The sequence below is a fragment of the Patella vulgata genome, chromosome 1 (assembly GCF_932274485.2).
Source record: "Patella vulgata chromosome 1, xgPatVulg1.2, whole genome shotgun sequence".
In the NCBI taxonomy this organism is placed as follows: domain Eukaryota; kingdom Metazoa; phylum Mollusca; class Gastropoda; family Patellidae; genus Patella; species Patella vulgata.
The window spans coordinates 29727830-29749251 of NC_065879.2; the positions used below are offsets into that span (position 1 = coordinate 29727830).

General features: G+C 36.2%; 1 long non-coding RNA gene across 2 annotated transcripts in view; it reads right to left on the minus strand.

The window, feature by feature from the left end:
* LOC126827189 (uncharacterized) overlaps window positions 1-21055 on the minus strand; it is a 35550-nt gene extending 14495 nt beyond the window's left edge. Inside the window, exon 1 of one of the 2 annotated variants that reach the window (XR_007682602.2) lies at window positions 20664-21055. This is a non-coding gene — a long non-coding RNA (uncharacterized LOC126827189). Of the gene's footprint in view, window positions 1-3948; window positions 4145-20663 lie in introns of those variants that run through there. The other variant, XR_007682601.2, reaches the window with a different exon arrangement.
* Between the last annotated feature and the right edge of the window lie 367 nt (window positions 21056-21422).

Here is a 21422-nt window from a genome sequence, read left to right on the forward strand (position 1 = left end):
TCTTCAATCGCCGCCATTTACCAGAAATATCGAAGCCTAGGTAAATTAGGAGATTATCCCGTCAATTTCTTTTCGCCGTTGTTTAAACGTGGAGATTGTTATACGTTTATTAGATCTGTTCTCACAACAGCCAGCCCCCCCCCCTCCTTACCCATGTGCGTGCCCATTTTATTTATATTTTTTTTTTTAAAATTCAGTATTTTTCTAGAACAATTTGGTGTCTCTACTTTCCATATATGCCTTACTATAACTGGAAATAACTACCCGATAAATACTCCCATGGGATGTATATTGAGTGGACATCTTTCTTTATGATGTATGAGGAGATGTGGGGAATTATTGTCAAATTATAGTAACTTGCTCTCACACAATATTCAACCCAAGCTAGGGTCATAATCACAAAATAATCCTTAATGTCCACACGATTCACGTGTATGTTGCAAGATATTTGGCAAATTGGGCGAATATCCATCGAAATATTCAATAGGATATATTTTTGACAAAACGGATATTCGCATTAAGTGCTGTTTGGTCATTTTGTAAGTTTCGTCAAGTTAGGTTAAACCCTATCTATATCACCAGCACCCCCCCCCCCCCCACACACACACACCCACACACACACGCCTTCTCATAGAGCGAGAGCCCAGGGGGTTAACCTAGCTGAAAAGTGTACCAATTTTCTCCTATATGGTATTAATGCATGGATATCTGGTATCATCATAATGTAAGTCTGCCGGGTTTCTGGTGGTGGGTGTGGTATTACACGCCCAAAATGCCATGCCCCCCAACTAGGCTAGATTAGCTCAAAAGTGTACCACATGAAAATCGTACAGCAGTGTACCGTACATCTTCAGGTGTTACAAAAACACTTTAACAGACATTTCTAGTGGTGGGTTACCCCTGACAGAGCTATGTAATTGTCAGACATTTGTAGTGGTAGAGTATCCCTGACAAGAGTTTTCTAATTTCCAGACCGCAGCTAGGCTAGATTAGTTGAAATCTGTACCACCTAAAACAGCTTTGGAGTTGTTCAGTACCACTACAGGAATCATGAATGACCCCTGCCAGACAGTTTGTGCGGTGGGTTACCCCTAACAGACACGCCCAAAATTGTGCCAGGATGCGTAAAATACTAATACCTAGCACGTATGGAAGGGGCGATACTCAATTTCTTGTAACCGCAGTTTATCGCCTCTTCCATACGTGCTAGATATTAGCATCCTGGCTAAAAATTTATTTTTTTAGAACACGGAACAGTGTCCGCTAATCTAGCCTAGTTGGGGGCGTGGCATTTTGGGGCGTGTCTATTAGGGGTAACCCATCGCACAAACTGTCTGGCAGTGGTTATTCATGATTCCTGTGGTGGTACTGAACAACTCCAAAGCTGTTTTAGGTGGTACAGATTTCAGCTAATCTAGCCTAGCTGTGGACTGGAAATTAGATAACTCTTGTCAGGGATACTCTACCACTACAAATGTCTGACAATTACATAGCTCTGTCAGGGGTAACCCACCACTAGAAATGTCTGTTAGAGTGTTTTTGTAACACCTGAAGATGTACGGTACACTGCTGTACGATTTTCATGTGGTACACTTTTGAGCTAATCTAGCCTAGTTGGGGTGCATGGCATTTTGGGCTTGTAATACCACACCCACCACCGGAAACCCGACAGACTTACATTCTGATGATACCAGATATACATGCATTGATAACATATTGGAAAAAATTGGTACACTTTTCAGCTAGGTTGGCCCCCTGGGCTCCCGGTCTATCAACCCACTCGTTGTTTATCACGGGTCATGTGAATTTTCAGGGTACATGTTTACTAGGACACATTTTATTAAGAAGTATATTATTTAGACTGCATTGCATGGCTACAGGACTTAGTAATAATATTGGTGATCGGGATAGAGAAAATATACACCCACGTTTACAGTGGGCGTACGAAAAGGCCAAACATATTAATAACGGGAAGCGACATTTTAATTGGACATTTGGAAAAAAAACTTAAGTATAACCTTTTAACAAATACAAACTGTAACAAAAGAAATACATGAAATATCGCCATTTTCGGTGTAAAACAGGATTTATACTTCCTTTTTTTTAAAACGTCGCCATGTATTTCTATTACCAATTATATGGTTACAATACCGGTACAACATAATAGCAAATAATGGCTAGCAATTATTACACGTTAAAAAATTGAACGATATAGAATGTGTGTAAATAATTCCCTCGAAATTATCACACTATTAAAAGAAAGAATTGTATCATAGAACAATCATTACTTATTAATGAAACTAAATCAATGACAAATAATCTAGACACACATTAAAAACACGTCAATACTCAATTTTATAAATGGACAAATAACTAGTTTAATCAAACTATACGGAAATACTGTTAGGTGATGTTATTTCATATTTTTTTAAAATGACGCGGTATTCAATCCCACCTCACCCCCACCCCATTAAAGATGTAAATACCCAGTTTTATAAATCGACAAATAACCAGCTTAATCAAAATACATTATCGTGATACGGAAATACTGTTATGGTTTGATTTTCGAATTGAGAGAGCACTTTTCTGAGTCAGTCTAGGTATACCCCTGACACTGAAGAGTCTGCTTAAAATGTTTTCGTTTAACAAAGTAATGTGCACTTCAAGCGAATTGGAATTTTCTTACAACTATTCAGAAAGAAAATGGCAAAAATATTTGCTAATAAAGTGTTCGTATCTCGAAACCTGTTTATATTAGCAAAATACTTTGCTCAGAAATAGTTGAGTAAATCGAAGAAAAAATCCTCTTAATTATTAAGAAATCTTCTTTTTTCATTTGGTACCGAATATCTACGTCCCGTGAGCCGTAGTGGCACGGTGGGTATGACTCACTAGCCTGAAAAAAGGGTTTTCCGAGATACTACAGCCTACCTTCCCCTCCCACCCTCCGCCCCTTTTCAGCGATGCAGGACGACGGGTCTGCAAGGAATATCCGAAATCCAATTGGTACTCGTTGGTGTGCAGTAGCAATTCCGTAAAGCGCAACGGCAGTGTCCTATGTTCGTTTACATTAAGCCGTTGGTGCAGATAACTAGACGTAAAACACCATAACCAAACTGCTTACTAGTCACGCGATAGATTGAATAACACATCCAGATCATACAAGAAGAAATATCAATTAATAATACACAAGTCCCATAAAGCCGCTCGCCGATTTCAAATAAAGATACACTTCCGGGTTAATAAATTTCTAAGGATTACACAAAGTACACTATAAAACTTTTAGCTATGTGGACATCTCAAATAGGAAGCATCAGGTGTTCTACAAAGAATAAGGACACCCATAGCTTGTGCACAACAGATGTCACTGCATGTAACTAACTGGGGCGATTGTTTAGGACTGCATTTCAGGCGCCCATTTCTATACTATGTAAAAAATAATGCCACCAGCGTATTGGAATTACTTCATGATTTTATGTAATAATAAACAAAATTAACATCAATTATATTTAAGATATACCTCAGTAACTTATTACATGACTAAACCTCCCGGGAGCCGCGGTGAGTAAGACGCTCTGGCTCGCTAAACAGGAGGTCTTGGGTTTGTTTCCCGGTGTTGGCCCACTAGGTCCCTCGGAATTTCCGGTGTGGTTTCCCCTTGTTAGTGATACAGGATGGAGGGCAACCCAAGGTCCCGTGTACACATTATAGTGCACGTAAAACAACCCCACACAGTTGGAATTCGAAATAAGAGTAGGCCGTAGCACCGCTGTCCGGGCAAAACGTCCCTCATAACACACTGTATGGCGTATGTCCGTCTTCACTAGCCCAGTCGGGTCAGAAAAGTAGGACGTTAAACCCCACTTCAGTTCATTTACATAGCTTCTAACTTTTCATGGCGACAGTAATTTCCTTTAATAAAGATTAAATGTTAAAACTTCCGCTTACCTTCAATTCGTCTTACAGCTAACATATCGACTTGTTTAAAACAAATATAACTTGACAATGATTGACTTCTCGATTTTATGAGATATGACAGTATAATAAATATGGTAGTTGTTTCCCCGTACCACCCCCGTTTATTATAGGCCTACATATAATACTGTACCGCTAGGTACCCGCCTACAACTAATACCAGCTAATGCATTGATTTTCACGTATCTAAAAGGCTTTAAACACGGCCGTCAGGAGATTGCAATGATCTCGCCTTTGGTTGTTTTGCGATGGCGACCGTGTGTTTAATAGAAATATCAAACACGAAATTAGTTAAAGCTGATTGCTCATACTTGTCTAGTCATCTCCAGTTAGTTACAGCTGTCAATAATTACCACACCTTCAGGCAAGATGGCCAATTTATATACATCTGTTATTTTTCACTGTCTAAATCTAGAATCTTGTGTTTAATCTTACTTTTAAATTAGTAGAATATGTTTGGCCAATCCGGATAATGTCATATAATTTTCACTTGTCGGAAACCCCTTTAATATAATTTTCAAATTGAATTAACCGTATAGTTTTTTCTTTTACGAGAATTCCCAAGAGTTGGAAAATGTAATTCAAACAGATATGTTTTAAAGAATCTTAAATTTAAAAAAATCCCAATGCTGTGTTGTTTAATACTTTAGGAAACCTTGTCATATAATTTTTATTTGAAAGAATTCACAAGGCTTGGAAAACGAACTTCAGATAAATATGTTTTCAAGAATCTAAAATAAAATTGCCAATAATTTGGGAAACCTCAAATCATTACAAAATCCCAACGCAACACAATTTGCAAGGAAACACAAACGTATTTTTACAAATCATAGTCTTCCACGATATACTTTTCTTTCCACAAGCGCAGCCCTGATAAGTGAGAACGTCGCTTGTAAAACCCTGAAAGTTCGTACCAGTAGGACGGGTAATGTTATTTTCATGGTTGCGCATAGAACCAAAGCCCTTTTTAATAAAAAAAGAAACAAATAAATCCAAGGCTCAATTTCTCTACGGCTGTTAAGAGGACTAATGGGACTGCTAATGGCGGTGTATTTTGAGAATGAATGACTAAATTGTCTTTGGATCCAGTGTCAGTATATAATGAACAAAAACATACTAATGTCATGCCTTCACGAACAAGCAAATATAGATTTTTTGTGTCTCTTACAAACAGAATTAAAATCTAAATTTAGGTATTTTATCTTAACTGTCGCTTTCTGAACCGCAATTTGAGATACAAATAACCACAGGGTTTCATTCACTTATTTTCTGAAATCACATTTCATCACAACGTCAAAAAACTAAAGCTAGAATTTAAGCAAAAAAACTTTATTATGCCCTTCTTTTCTTGTTCGATCTAAAGTTAAATTGGTTAACTTTAATATATACTATTACTATTGCTTACAAGATCCACAGCACTTATTTTATTGTATATAATTTCTGTTCCGTGTGCTATCCATGTTAGTTAGGGAGGAGCAGCGGTTCAATGAGTAAGGCGCTGGCTCGCTTACCTGGAAATCCTAGGTTCGATCTCGGTGTTTGGCGCGAAATTTCCTCGGGATTTACCGGTGTGGTCCCCCCTTGTCAGTGATTGTTTTTCAGATAACTAGTATCATTATGTATAACAATCGTTGTGAAAATAAATCGGAGAGATTTTGATTTAACAGTTTTTGCGTATTTTTGAAACAGGCTCCGAAGCGTTTTGGTTCAGTTATGCAAGATCATTTTCGACGTTCCAAAGTAAAAGTTTGGTGCTAAGACCACCTAAAGATAAATTTTAAATGTTCCTATTATTAATTAGAACAGGTTTCGCTTTAGTTTTTATATTTTACGCCGACATTTATTATACTTTAAATCTTCCTAGTGCTAAAACGGAAAATGTGACTTTTTGACCTCGGGGGTCACAAAGAACAAAGGTGAATTTAGCAAGTTTACATTTTTATTGAAAGTGTGATTACTTTCGATCATTTTCAGCTTATTTTCATGATACAAGAATGACCGCGCATTCACTTTCAGTGCAAATGAACCCATTTGACCTTTGACCCCGAATATCTCGAAAACGCCCCAACGGCGGACTGATTACCACTCGGCATCGTATTCTACGCAAAATCTTACTCTAGAAAAGTTGGGTCTGGTTTTGTGCCCATTTGATGGACCCCCCCCCCCCCCCCGCGCTGAGCCTCTAGACTCTAGGACTGCCAAGTTAAATAACTTGTATATTGACTTCTGACAGCCAGTGAGTGTTTCGAGTTATTTTCAACAAAGTAGTTTCGGCAAGTTCTGTTTCTAATATCGAAAACTCCTACTGATAATACAAGGTAAAATTGGGCACTGTTTAATGTTCTTTCCAAATGTGGAAACAACTTCAACTGTTTAACACCTTATCATATGGTCTAAATCATTAGATCTGTCGTTGAATCAAGTGGCTTGGTTTCGATCTCAAACTTGTACGTGACAAAAAGTAGCGTTGCCTGCCCAATCTCCGATTTCCCCCAATTTCTAAATACTAATCCGCGAAAGCGTCGTATTTAAGTAATATTGTACCATATGTTTCTTCCAAACTGGCCTAGTTTGTGTCGAGTGAACGTTAACCCCCATATCTCTTTCCTCTATAACTAATAGATACAGCTTCATATAATATAGAAAATTATGATGAAACATAAATTCTTACAATCTATAATTAATAAATACAGTTGGATATATATAAAAAAATTAGGATTGGTTACATTTGAGGAGCGTATAATAATAGAACTGAATCACCGATAATTGTAATCTTTTAGAAGTAAACAAAAATTCTTAATGATTTCAGTGAGTCCAATTAGCCTTTAAAACCACATATTCGCAATAATAAGATCAAAATAACACATAAACGCCGAAGACCTAGAAAGCATGAGTGGTTGAAAATAAATAAAAACAGAATTATTAATCATCATTGAATTATCTGATTATACAACCACGTCTTTGAATCAATAAAACAACCATCCCATCTAATCTTTATTAATATATTATTAAATGACAACGTTTATACAGTGACGCAGTTCGGGGGGCGGGAAGCAGTGGAACCCTCCTAAGAGACTGAGTAGAATATATCTGATTAAACAACTACGTCTTTGAATCAATAAAACAACCATATCTTTTAATCTTTATTAATATATTATTAAATGACAATGTTTATACAGTGACGCAGTTCAGAGGGCGGGAAGCAGTCGAGTCCTCCTAAGAGACTGAGTAGTATATATCTGTGTCTAAATGCATTTATCACCCAATAATACATTCTACAGTAGATATCGCCTGTGTGATATATTTCATCGCTTTACATAAATTTGATTGATCAGTTGAAAAGGAACTACTTGTTTTCATTTTCAAAGAACAGTTCATTTCTTATTAAAAGTAACTATTTTTTTTATCAAAAATGAACTATTGTTATTCAGTTGACCCTGATGGAAACACTGGGTCAATATAAAAGACTTTGCAATGGTTGAATTGCTGTCAAAAAATGATGTATCACTACGCCGTAATGTTCAGTAAAAGTGAAATCTACAGCAAAGAATTATATTTATCTATTTGTGCATGTAAGAAGGTATTGGGTGATAAATAAAATCTCCTACTCGTCTTTGGCAGGAGATTCTCTATATAGCCAAAACCTAAATGCACATCTTATATTAAGTTATAAGCCAGACAATCTGTATTTGCGACATACCAAGAAGCATGCAAAAGCAGCCCATTTTACCATTACAGTCAACAAGATATGTTTGTTCAGAACAAGGTTGTAACTCGATTCCCATGACACGACAATATCAACACTCGTGTTATCAGTGCCTGGCCTCAAGCCCCATCCAAACGATCACACATTTGTTCCACGGACATCACCATACAATGTATGATCCATTGGGGTGTTTTTCAAACAAATTGTATAACTTCAAACTTGTATGAAGTTGTTCAAATCTTTAGCTACAGGTTTCATCGTGCGATCAAATGGTTACAACCATCAGAAGGTTTTGTGGTACACTTGACTATCATGCGACTGACAAAAAGACGCGATACATTACAGGGGAAAAACATGGAATTCCCCAGAGGCAAATCATTTAATAGAATAGGAAAACCACTAGAGTGAGTGTCACTAACAATGAGTGATATCCTTAACATGTATCATCGTTTGGGCCGTTTTCCAAACAAACTTGAACAGATTCAAAATTGTTTGATGGTGTTCACATATTTAGCTGCATGATTACAACATGTCCACACCATTTCAAGCCCCCTGGGAAGAAAAGTTATGGACTTGACCAGAGCTATATAGGTAATTCATAACTGTATGAAGAAAACCTCTCAAAAGGGCACCATGGGCTGCCATTTTGAAACAATAATTTTATCTATTTGTTTTTGTTTTACGTCCAACATAACAATGTCCAAGAATGTGGACGGAAATCCACAACAAGTTCCAACAAATCTAGACATCAGTATTCATATGTATGGTGATGTTTGGGCAAATGTATAATCGCATGGATGGGGCTTAAGGGTTAGGGAATATAGGTTAAGATTAGGTTTCTCTCAAATGAAAATATGCAATATTTGTTACAAGTAAGTTTATTCATTTGAAACACAAGCTTCATATTCGCCATCATTCAACAGAAACTTGTAGAAATATATTGATGGTGGCGGAATTTGCATTTAGAAGTTCCGGTAATGAGAATTATCCAGAAACAGGTGCTATTCTTTATGTCACCGATTGCATACGATCCGTTGGTCCAGTTAGCGGCGAAGTGACGGACATCCAACCTTTAAAAATGCCTTAAGATTTAATAGAAATTACACAAATCAAGCAGAATTTATCTTCCTTGCCGACCAAAGTTGATTCAGTGACTTCACAGAAACAATCATTTGTTCAGGGTTGTGTCGTCTTCCAATAGTAAACCTGAGACATAAAAACGTACCTCATTGATTGCTGAAACCAACATTCGATTTAATGAAAGATTAGTGTGTCCGAGGTTTAGCAAAAACCTTGACTGTAAGAGAGAGAGAGAGAGAGAGAGAGAGAGAGAAATGGGGTTTAACGTCCACTCGACACAAACTAGGTCATTTCGGGACTAACATATGGTTCAATTTTATTTCCATAATTCGCTTGCGCGTAGGGTCTTTAGCAGTGGGAGGAAACCGGAGGACCCGGAGAAAAGACTGTAAAAGAAGTGGCTAGATTAGTCGCTGTATAATTTTATACTAAACTTATTTCCTGTGTTTGTTAGTGACTCGATGCGCCATTTTAGCGCTATCTGAATCCCTTGCAATATTGTGAACGTTTGTTCTCTATTAGGAATACCAGTCCAAAAATGGTCCAATTCCGTTCAGTATTTACAAATTAAATGTTAAATAGAAATTTCATCTATCTATGCGTGGCAGCGGAGAAACCTGCATAGGCGTATGCGCCGTCCATTTTTCGGACAATGTATTTCCGTTTTTCGGGCACAAACATCAGAGAATGAGACCATATATCATAAGAAATATAAATGTATAATTGTAAAATGAAATCGATCGCGGTTTACATTTTGAATACTATAATACTTAAGTGGAGCTTTGTGGAATATTCGTTTTACTTAATAATTGATTAATTCTGAAAATACGGGTGACAGAAAATTTTCGGGCAAATAACCTCAGCCCCCACCCCCTACGCCTATAGAAACCTGATTAAATCCAAGCCTGAAGATTATCTAGCTTTAGTATTTTTTTTTTTTTTTTTTAAATTAAATGTGAAATAATCAACTTGCGTGCATATTTAGCGTGTATCAGGCAGTGAGAAATTTTTACATTATTTCGAAATTGTAAATGACGTATCGAACCTTTAGAATTTGTTATCAAAAGAAAATATATTTTTAAGAAATTAATCGGTAATTTTCATTTCCAGTTTAATGAAATTTAAAAGAACTTTTCACTCATTCGGTAAATAAAACGCCACTTATTTACGTTTTATTATATTTAATGCAGGATATTATATGAGGAGGCGTTGTTTAACAACATTTCTCTAACGATTATTTCTTAATTAGACGGAGATTAAATCATTACGTTGTACCCATTTCCTATCAATATCGCTGGTCTGTAAAGCTAATTCATAACCATTTTTTCTCACATCGTTTGTGTGTTGAATGACAGTTTTCGCATCGTCTAGATTCAATTGAAAGGGTCACGAAACGGTCAGCGATTTCTCCGCCAATCAAATCGATTTTTGGATTTTACATTAGGCTTCCTAATATAGCTCGAATGATTGACCGTTTTCAAAATTAATGTCTAAAAATAGCTGACATGGTGCACTTGTCATTTCCTGAATCTCCAATTTGGTTCTTCTTTCATTTTGATTTAGCATCAATTTATGACGCACCTTATCACCCATTAATCGGACGTGACGTCAACTTCTGTGCCTTGTGGGTATTTGTAAAACATGTTAAAACAAATAGTTTCCGATCAGTCTCCAATTCCTATACTTATCACCGACTACAGGGAATCAATCAATGTAGTAAAGAAAGTGTTTAGCTCTTAGTTTTCTACAAAAAAGCATGATGCGGTTATCTTTTATAGCGATAGTCGTAAAGCAGGCTAACTCGTTACTGGAAGCTTTCATTAATCCTCAAGTATACCATCAAGCTATAGTCCTTAAAACACCTACTTTTATCCAAAGCTATTTCTGTAGCTCATTTTATTCTCAATAGGTTCGACAGATCTGTCATTTCCTCAGATTTATGAAGGCATCTCCCTCATGTGAGTCAAATTATCGAACAAGTTAGAACTAATAAAAGAAGTTTCGCTTCTCCAGTAGACTTTGTAGAGCTAAGGCGCCATGATTATTACCCTGTTCAACCGCCCAAAACAAAAACCTCCCCCGCAAAACACTCGTCTTACTTGATGTTAACGGCACGCGATATTTCACGGTATTGCCTCCATTACGAGTCAATTGATTTGCTTTTCCGTAATTGCGTTTGTAAGAGACGGCTAATCCTGAAATTGATCACCGAGGTTTCTAAAAGCTTCAGAATAGAGTGTCTGTCAGGCACTGGTTTTCTCCTCACATAAGTCAACATTCTTACCATAATGTTTAATTTTTTATCACTAATAAGTGGAAAATGTCAGATATGAATGTTATGATACTCATAATAATGTGATCACTGACACTCAAGAAGAATTACTTTGATTTATAACGGCGATATAACAAAATACATCTATTATAAGCCCCCAAGAGGGATCTGTCGGCGCTCTTTTTGTTTTATCAATTAGTATTGATACCGCGGGGGTGTTCTCTAACCATCTAATACTCCGTGTTTCTGCAGAGCCTCATTATTAATCAATCTGTGATTTATATGTATACAACATAAGGTAAACGAAAGAAGTGATTGATGACGTTCCATAAATACAAAGATAATTTCATATTAGCCATTTCTATACACTATCAATTTATATTTGGAGTAACAAAAATCATAAGAATGAAATAATAATAGTAATTTGTATTGATGATGGTGGAGTTTTTGCTATTTTTATTTCATTGGTCTATTTCTAAACCAAGGTTGGGATTTAACTATTGATTTCTATGAAGCAGATCTGCTCTAAATTACAGCTTTTCCAGGAAGAAAACCAAGAAGAAAAACAATCGGGTAAGAAAATTGAGCGATACGAAATAGTAATGATACTAGTTTCATATCCATTTTAATTATTATTATGCGATGAAATTAAAATGAAGAAAATCTAATCAAAAGCTTTCATTGCAATAATCTTAATTTTAAGGTGTTCAATGAGATTTTAAAATCGACAAGGATTTATAGGGGCCGTGCATACCATAGATCTCTTGGCGACGATTTACCATCACCTATTGTGTGCAGTAAATTATACAGCCCGAAAAATTGTCCTCGAAGTATCGTGGGCTATAACATGTGCTCCACTGACATCAATCCATCATAGTCAAGCTATCTGGGTGGGAGATAAAATCTATTTCTCAAATCACGCTTTTATATTGGGGTTAGTCATTAGTCAACAGCTTTAGACTATTTCCATTTCAAGCATGCCTCTCCACAATCCCGATGGTAAGAAGGGTGGGTGGGTTACAGCCGGCTAAGAAACATATGAAAGGAAATGAAATGAAATTGGGTCTAATGTCCTACTGTTCTGGACTAGGAAACAGCCAACCAAGCTAAGGCTGCACCCCTTCCACTTTCACACACCCTGTCCGAACAGGCGGGACGTGGACTCTAGATTCACCTAGAACTCCAACCCCTCCATTACTCCATGACGCCGATACCTTTGACCATGGATCCGATACAGTTCCTACAACCAGAGCATCAGAGTAGGAAGTTCGACTTCCTCCGTCCTCCTGCACTTATTGTTAGAGTAGAGGTTTAACCCTTCGTACTGCAGAATGTTCTCGTTGTCGGGTTTTGCTCCCGCTTGCTCACTACACTTATTATTTTAGCGTTTTCTGAGATTCTATCCGGATTATCGCCCTTATTCTTAAAATTGTTTGACGTTCTAACTCATGACGTCAACTGGCAGACAATCGCCATTGAGGAGACAACCACTGTCAAGATTGGTCGCATTATTTCTGTTACGTCTTTATTGTATTCCCGATTGTTTTCAGCGCAGTGGACGCTTACGGCTGGCCCCCGGATCCATTCTCTTAGTTTGATATTTGATTATTTGGTGCAATGTCTATTTTCTGTCTTGTAGATGAAAATGTGGGCGTATATTGTCGTCGCCCCTGTCACAATTTTTATCCGATTTCAACGAAACTTGAAATATAGCTTTATCTCCCTAAGATCTCGGTTCCTTTCGATATTCGCGCATATCGGACCGTAACTTCATTGATTATGGCCCCTGATTGTACGAAAAATCGCGTTTTTAGCTTGTGGACCCATAATTAAAAAATCGTTTGAATATATCACCGTTACACCCTAAGGATGGTTGAGTTCGAACTTCGTAAAAATCGGACCAAAACTGACAGACAAAATGGCCGCACCTCGTACTCAAATAGCGTAAAAATATGGTATATCAATGTTGTGGACCCTCTAGAGGTCACAATTGTCTTCTGATTTTGATGAAACTTGAAATGTAAGTTTATAACCCATAGATCTTGGTTCCTTTCGCGCATATTGGATAGTAACTTCCTAAATTATGGCCCCTGATTTTATGAAAAATTGCTTGAGGTCACCCTAGATGTCACAATTATTATCCGATTTAAAGAAACGTTCAAATATATCACAGTTCAACCGTAATTTTGGTTGAGTTCGAATTTTGTGAAAATCGGGCCAAAACTGCCGGTCAAAATGACCGCACCTCGTACGCAAATAGTGTATAGTATCTGGTATATCAAGCTTGTGGACCCTCTTCTAGAGGTCACAATTTTGACCTGATTTTGATGAGAGTTGAAATACATGTTTATAACCCAAAGTTCTTGGTTCCTTTCGATATTCGCGCGTATCGGATCGTAACATCCTGAATTATGACCCTTGAATGTACAAAATATCACGTTTTTATCCGATTTAAAAAAAACATGTGAATATATCACCATTACACATTAGGATCTTGGTTCCTTTGTTCCTTTTGATAATCGCGTATATCCGAACGTAACTTCCTGGATTATGGCTCCTGATTGTTCTCTGCGGATTCTCTAGAGGTTACAAATTTTTTTCCGATTTTAAAAACCGTTTAAATATTTCACCATTCCACCATAGTGAAGGTTGAATTCGAATTTCGGGAAAATCGAAATGAAACTGCCCGACAAAATGGCCGCTCTTTGTACGCAAATTGTGTAAAAGTATGCAATACGAAGGTTGTGGACCCTATAGAGGTCACAATTTTTATCATATTCTAATGAAACTTAAAACATATCTTTATATCCCAAAGATCTAAGTCCCTTTTGATATTTGCGCATTTCAGACCATAACTTTTGGATTATTGCCCCTGATTGTACAAAAAATCGCGTTTTTTTTAGCTTGTTCTCTATCCATCTTTTGCAAAATATGGGCGTATCCTGCCTGTCAGCCGCTGGTTGTTTTACGTGTAGTGTGGTCCTCCTGCACTTACTATTAATGTCTCCCAGAAGAAATATTAAGTAGAAAAACCTTTGTAATCGTAGTAGGTGGAACCAATATTTAGAGGACACCTACAGTACAGACGACCTGTTTCCCATCCATGGCTTGTAGGAGAGGTAGGCAAACCCACACGACAATCAACGGGCGCAAGTCAAGGCCTCATCCACGTACTCGTCGATTATTGCTTGACAATATTATGTTGTAGGGGCCCTCCACCCAAACGTCAAGTCCGAATGCTTGGTATCGGAGGCAAGGTGAGCTTAAGAGCAGGCCAAGAGGTATACTGCTTGGTGGCGGACACTTTCGACAATTTCATCAAACGCAACTGTGACAGAGGCTTTACTCTATGTCACTGCTTGGATGTTGTGATACTTTAGTAAGATTTAAAAATAAATTGAATTGTTTTGTCAGAGTTAAAAGACATGGTACAAATATTTATAAGCCACTACCAAATCAGGGACTACAAAGAATTGAGGGAAAACAACTAAATGAAACCACAAGTGTTGGGTATGAGGCAGTTCATGTATACATGTTTTAAATCCCTAATACTGCTCATTGAAGTCTATACATTGGTCCTGAGCTTTTAACCCGTCTACGCAATAACCCAGAACCAGCCCCCATTTAGATATTGTGACAGCTTTCGGACACTGAACAAGGCCTGACGCATTATACGTTTATCTCCTTTTTTATTTCCATTTAAGCTGGTGGCTCATTTGAGAAATTCTCATTTTTATTGTATTTAAACCGCGGTATTGGCCGGCAGCAGCTATTGCGCAAAATATCACACGTAGAAATACGTCGAGGAGATCATTTTGATATTCTATCAACTTACTAATTTGTACTAATTGATTGCTTATTGGGAGATTGTAAATTTCGCAATCTCCACCTAATTATACTCGTGGGTGGGTTCTGCAAATTCAATCCACCTGACGATTATGGCTATTGTGAGATATATACCACCATTTTTGTTTTATAATATTCTCCAAGGAAATGATTTAGAATGATTATGATAGTCTTTTAATAAACTCTTACCAAGCGTGAAAACAGATATAACAGTGGGAAATAAATAGCGAAGGAGTATTGATAATACCAATATAAAGCCTGGTTAGTTTTCTAGGAATCGTCTTCTTGGGATTAACGAGATTCAAGAATTCAGTAGGCACGTTTTCCCAATATAGCTTGATAATAATTAAATAATTGATACACATCTATTCAACCGGTAACGCATACCAAGGTAAAACAATTGATTCATAAAGGTTTCTTTCACGTAAATTCAAAAAGGAGGCATAATAAACGGGACCTGACTGGTTCAAACATATGCCAATAAATCAAACCAGTGTCAATAAATTCCTGCTGCTGAACAAGTTTTGCATCGATAACCTTTTCAAGTTCATTCTGTTTGGTTTTCTAAATTGTCTAGCACATGTATAAAGCCCATACTTTGCTCTTAATAAGTATTATCTTTTATAGAAATTTTCCACATCATCCAATGTAATTATTCTTTATGTCTAGATAAAAGTACCAGCGGTGAAATTGGAAAACCCGAGCAAGAGCAGTAACTAGTCAGCTATAAAACATAAATATTAGGTTGGGCCAAGTATATATGTAACGAGACATGTGAAGTTGGTCAAAAATATGCGTTGCAAAGAATAAAAGTGAATAGAGACTGGCATTAGTGGAATATCAAGAATTAGTGTGAAAATTTTCAAGACCCATGAGTAAATTTATACTCTGTACTCAATACATGTATATAGGTAATTTCGACCCTTACAGTGCCACACATGTCCCGAAAAATCGCGATTCTCCCCTAACCTTTGATTGATGGCTAATGAATCTATATTTTTAGTGATGAAATATATATTATTCTAAATACAGAATTCTGATGGAAATCAAAACGAAAGAATGGGCACCGTGGGTTTAACTTGTACTGAAAACACTTCAAGAGTAGAAGAAAACAAAAACACGTCATATTCAATATTGCTTTGGAAGAACAATAAGACCCACGATGTGTAAAAATAGATATCTGCAATGATTATCACAATTAAAAAGTATATATTTGGAAATACTGGTCTATAGTAGAAATGAGTATGTTATTTCAACAGGTTGGAAATCATCTCGAGTTTCGCAACACGCGACAATTTCCATTGCTTGAAACAATACTACAATACAAGTGGTTATTGAACCTTTGGGACCAATATCCGTTTATGCTACGGTACGTATAATATGATTTGTCATTATAATAACAGATTCGGAAAAAATATTTCTTTTTGCTCAATGGTATTTGATTTCTCTACAAAATTTCATATCCATCTTGTCATGGCTGTAGAATTCATGTGTATAGATGTTCATAGTTCATTATGGCTTGGATATCTCCCATCGGATGAAGAAGATTGTATGACAGTATCTATGATGTAAGATCCAATAACGCGAGAGTATGTTAATAACATAAGCAATAACTTTTTTTTATACAAAACGCTATGAGTATATCGTTCGTTTGGGATAATTTTATGAAACTGATTCTACATGCATCAAAAGTGTACTTAAAGATACATTCCCGCGTACAAACTGGATGATTTGATGATTTATTTGGACTAAAAACATATTCAAACTAATTTATTTATACTAATTTTGCTTCAAATCCTTCTCAAAATATTGCAATTGCCAAGGAATACCCTTACTATAAAAAAATTCGATCAAAAGAGGTCATGTTTGAGTCACGTGACTTACCTCTCTCGGTACCTAGCAACGGGGGCGAAGTCGGAGGAGAATTCATTGCATACACAAGACGATGTTGTCTCTAATCGCAGACTATTTATTACAAATATCGAAGCCCAATTAAATTCTCGGATTATCCACTGCCCAAGTTTTTTTCCGTGGTTTTTAACTCAGAAACTGTTGTACGTCTAACTCTTCATAAAGTTTATCAACATGTACATCAAGCGCTCAATCTCCTCGTGCGACCTTTGACGTCACGCGTGCAGACACTCCTAATCGTCGGGCTGTCGATTAGGGAAACCCTTACAGTTTTGTCCTGTATGCGCTCCATGAGTGTTTTTCAGGGCATCCAGTATTTTTCTATTAAGATTGGTTATTTCTACCATATATACCAAAATTGAAATACATTTATTGGAAATAACCACCCGATAAATACTTTTCCGAGAACCTATCTTGATGTTGTGCCTTGCGCTGTTCTGAATTTTCATTTATGTGACGGTTGCGTGTCCGGATTAGAACTGAAAAACTTTTTAATTCCAAGTTTACACACATAAAACGGGTACTGCTAGGGCTGGGTGAAAATCCCTTTAGCGGTTCTGTGCAATAACAAGATTATAGCCCCTTCGCCCCCCACCCCGCTCCATATGTGTATTTATTTATTTTTTTTTAAAGAAAAAAACCCTTTAAATTGAAATAGCCTTCTTTCGAGTCCCGGATAGTCTCATTCATTGCTTGTGGCACCTTGTTACAAGCTCCACCACTTGTTGCATGGTAATCGGGCCACTAGAATTAACTCTGTGGTGTCTGTCTTACCCTGGTGCCCTAAGCAAATGCTTATTTATTTTAATGGTTAATCCGAGGCGGAGTATTGAATTTGTTCGACAATTAGAGATTTTAGACTTTTAAGTCCCCTTTTGAATAAGAGCAGTTTGCAAAAACTCCAAACTGGTGTGCAAAACCTAAAATATAGAACTCCTCATCCTAAACAGCAATCATATTCTAAGTACATAACGCAAAATAGTGTAATAATATGTAGATTTGGCATTAAATTTTCCACATATATCGTGCGCTTTAGATCCTATGGTCTGGAATTGAGTCAAGTGGTGTCGTTTCAATTCCCCACTTGTACTGCGCATGGGCTAGGATCGTATGTCCAATTGCGATGGTTTTCTCCTCTAAATACCTCATAAATCCAGAAATGACCTAGGTTGTGTCGATTGGACGTTCAATCCTTCACTAACATTAAACAGGATAGACCATGTATTAGTGCATCTATAACAAACACTGTGAAACATTAGATACTGTTTTTATCTCGATGTTCGCAGATAGAAATTAGACATAAGAAATGAAATCAATACATTGTAATGTGAACTTAAGTTAGGATTGATAGATTTTAATAATCATTTATTTTTTGCAAACCTTTTCATACTTATTGTTTGGGTGTTTTTGTTCTCAATATCATTTCACTGTTATTATACAATTTCGAAAATAATTAAAGATGCATTATTATTATATAGACATGTTTTCACTCAAGCCCATAACCCAACTAATGTATCTAGTTCACTGGATGGCAGATATATTGAATGGCCTAGATCATTTAATAATTTAACGTTAAAATGGATAATCGAGATATTGTGAATTATGGTAGCAATGATACTTGACAATCTAAGCTCTTTATAAATCTTAGATAATGCATCTTCAGGGGACAATTTTAAAATCGTATTAATCGGTTGTCCTGGTCTAATCAAAACTTAATGGGAAAACCTTTAACATTATTTCATAATTTATAAACATATTTCATATCGCGGGTTACTACAAATATTATATATTTGTGAAATAATATATATATAGAGAGGGGGGGGGCGTGGGGTTTAAGGTCTACTCGACACAAACTAGGTCATTTCGGGAGTTCAATTTTATTTCAATAATTCGCTTGCGCGTAGGGGTCTTTAGCAGTGGAAGGAAACCGAAGGACACGGAGAAAACCCGCGAGGTTGGACAGGCTACCCTACTCATTGTCACGTATAACCGGGGAATCGAAACCACATTAGTTGAATCAATGATACAATTATTATTTAGTCGTTTGTGAATCGGCCATTTTTGATTACTTCCACATTGTCCTCTCGGATACGTTTTCCTTTGCTCATTACAAATGGCACCCGAAAGCTTTATATCCGTAGAGTACACGACTCGTGTTCAGATTTTAAAGTGTCCAATGTGTCTTAAGTAGTCGATAATAGGATCCCATATTTTCAAGGCTAGATAACAACATGAATATTGATTGAAATGGATCAAAGTCGAATTCTAATTCGTGTTTTTAATTTTGAATATATATATGGATACTATCGAGTTAGATGTTTGGCTCCTTTAAAAATTATTTCCATAATTTCACTCAGTAATACTAATCCCAGACAAGAGCATTTTTAGTGAACGCCCACGGAACTGCAAAAAGTGACCGACAAGGAAAGATATGTTATATATATATTCATATTATACACATATCAAAAATTTAAAGGATTTCATAACAAATGAAAAATGGAATAAATTGCGGATAATTGAAATTTTAACAAAAATGTTCTACTAAACACCGGCAAGTGTGATATTTTTGTCAATAGCACCCACATTATTGCAATGAAAGATATGTTATTAAAAATATGTCTCACATATATCTAAAATTTAAAGATACATTATGGAAGATTAGATAAAGAGATGGCAGTTCTCGCTATACATGTAATAGTTAAAAACTAAATAATGTAATGGGAATTTGCTGAAAATTTCAGCCAAATTGATCCGCTCTGAACCCAGATTTTAGCGATTGAATTTTCGGCCTAGCCTCGATCATCATTACTAAAGTCGGTACGATAAAAAAAACCAGTCTCGATTATCCATTTCATGATTAAATCTTGAATGGAAGTCGAAAAGCAAATCGGAACCTAATCCAAAAAGCATCGCAGGCTAGCGATCACATCGAGAGTTCATTATGGTCTGGATAAGTTAATTAATGTCTAATTAATAATTTAGATAGCATTTCAGGCCTGCAATAGGCAGATTTAGCCCTTGCATATTTATATAAAAAATAGAAACAAATGTGGACAATTGAAATTTTTGACGTAACATTGGCTGATTCAAGATGGATAATTGAAATTTTTGACGTAACATTGGCTGATTCAAGATGGATGCATTTCATAATGCAAGATGTTTTTTATTTAAAAATATCTTCATAAATATTTATTCAAACTCATATGTACAGATCTATCTAATATTGTAGGTAAATTTATTTCGTATATTGGTCTTTGTTTGTGATTGTATCGTATCATGATCATTGGTGATAAAAGATGGTTTGTTAAGACAGACACGGGCTCTAATATCCCGCGTAGTTTCCTAATTTTCCTTCAATTAAACTGATTTTTTTTATCATGATATAGGTACGCTAAAGTTCCTTCTTAATAATATTACGCCGCTTTTTCGAAATTTCAATTATCCATGATTTTGTCAATTTGTTAGGAAATCATTTAATATCTGGATATGATTTGTAGAATATGCATATCTATAGCATATTTCATTGTCGGTCACTTTTTGGAATACTTTGCCGCTATTGACAAAAACAAAACGCGCTTTTCGCTTTTTGCCGGAGATTAGAAATATATTCTTTTAAGTCTATTACAACAATTATTATTTAATCTTGTAAGAGATTCTCAATGTGAACCCAGATATAACCGAATTTTCGATTACTTGGGGATAATAAAAGTTTGTCGCATCCTGTATAGAACGAACATTCGATTAACCCAATTACACACTTCATTTTCATCCTAATTCAAAGAGGCCCTGCTCCTTCAAGTAAATATCAATAAATGAACACCTAGCATTGCCACCTAATATTATTTTGTTTATTGAAAGAAAGTTTATTCTTACCTTATAAAGTTTGCGCCACTCTTAAACACACTCATTCACTAACTGGACAGTGCTGTGTCTTCATAAATCATTCATAATATTATTGATAGGCCGTTAAAGTTTGCGCAATCCATCCTATTGTCTTATGTACGTCTGCCTTTAATACTTGTTTGAACTTAAGCAGATTAGATGGTTAAAAGTACATCTCTATGATTCGATTGCGTCTAATAAATGCTGATTTTATATTGGAAATATTACATTGTCATAGGTTCAAATTGTTAACCGCAATGACTACCACGATATATTTGTCTTACTTTGAGTTAGAAAACGTACATAGGATTAATTACATGAAAACATACACGCTTCCAGGAACATACGAGACTAGCTGATCGTTCTCCTTGCCGTGAATATCACGTACAGTCGATGCGGCGTGGGCGATTGCAATTATTGACAAGGTAAATTGGCCCAACGATTAGAGCCTTTTAAGGTATAAATACATGTCCCTTATTAAATGAATCGCTCGCAACAGATATTGTTAAACACAGACATGTCTAACGAAGTAACAATGCGTCGACTCGGATTATAGATCAAGCCGTTCTATACAAAAACAACACCTGACATATTCATTTATTTTGAAATGTATGTAAATACCCCATACTTTAAAACGCTGGTTATCATACCACGTAAATATATACAAATTCAGTAAACTACATACCAAAGGTCGTCTTCTCATAACATCAATGCTTCACGTCACATTTGAAACAAAATAATGGTTATATA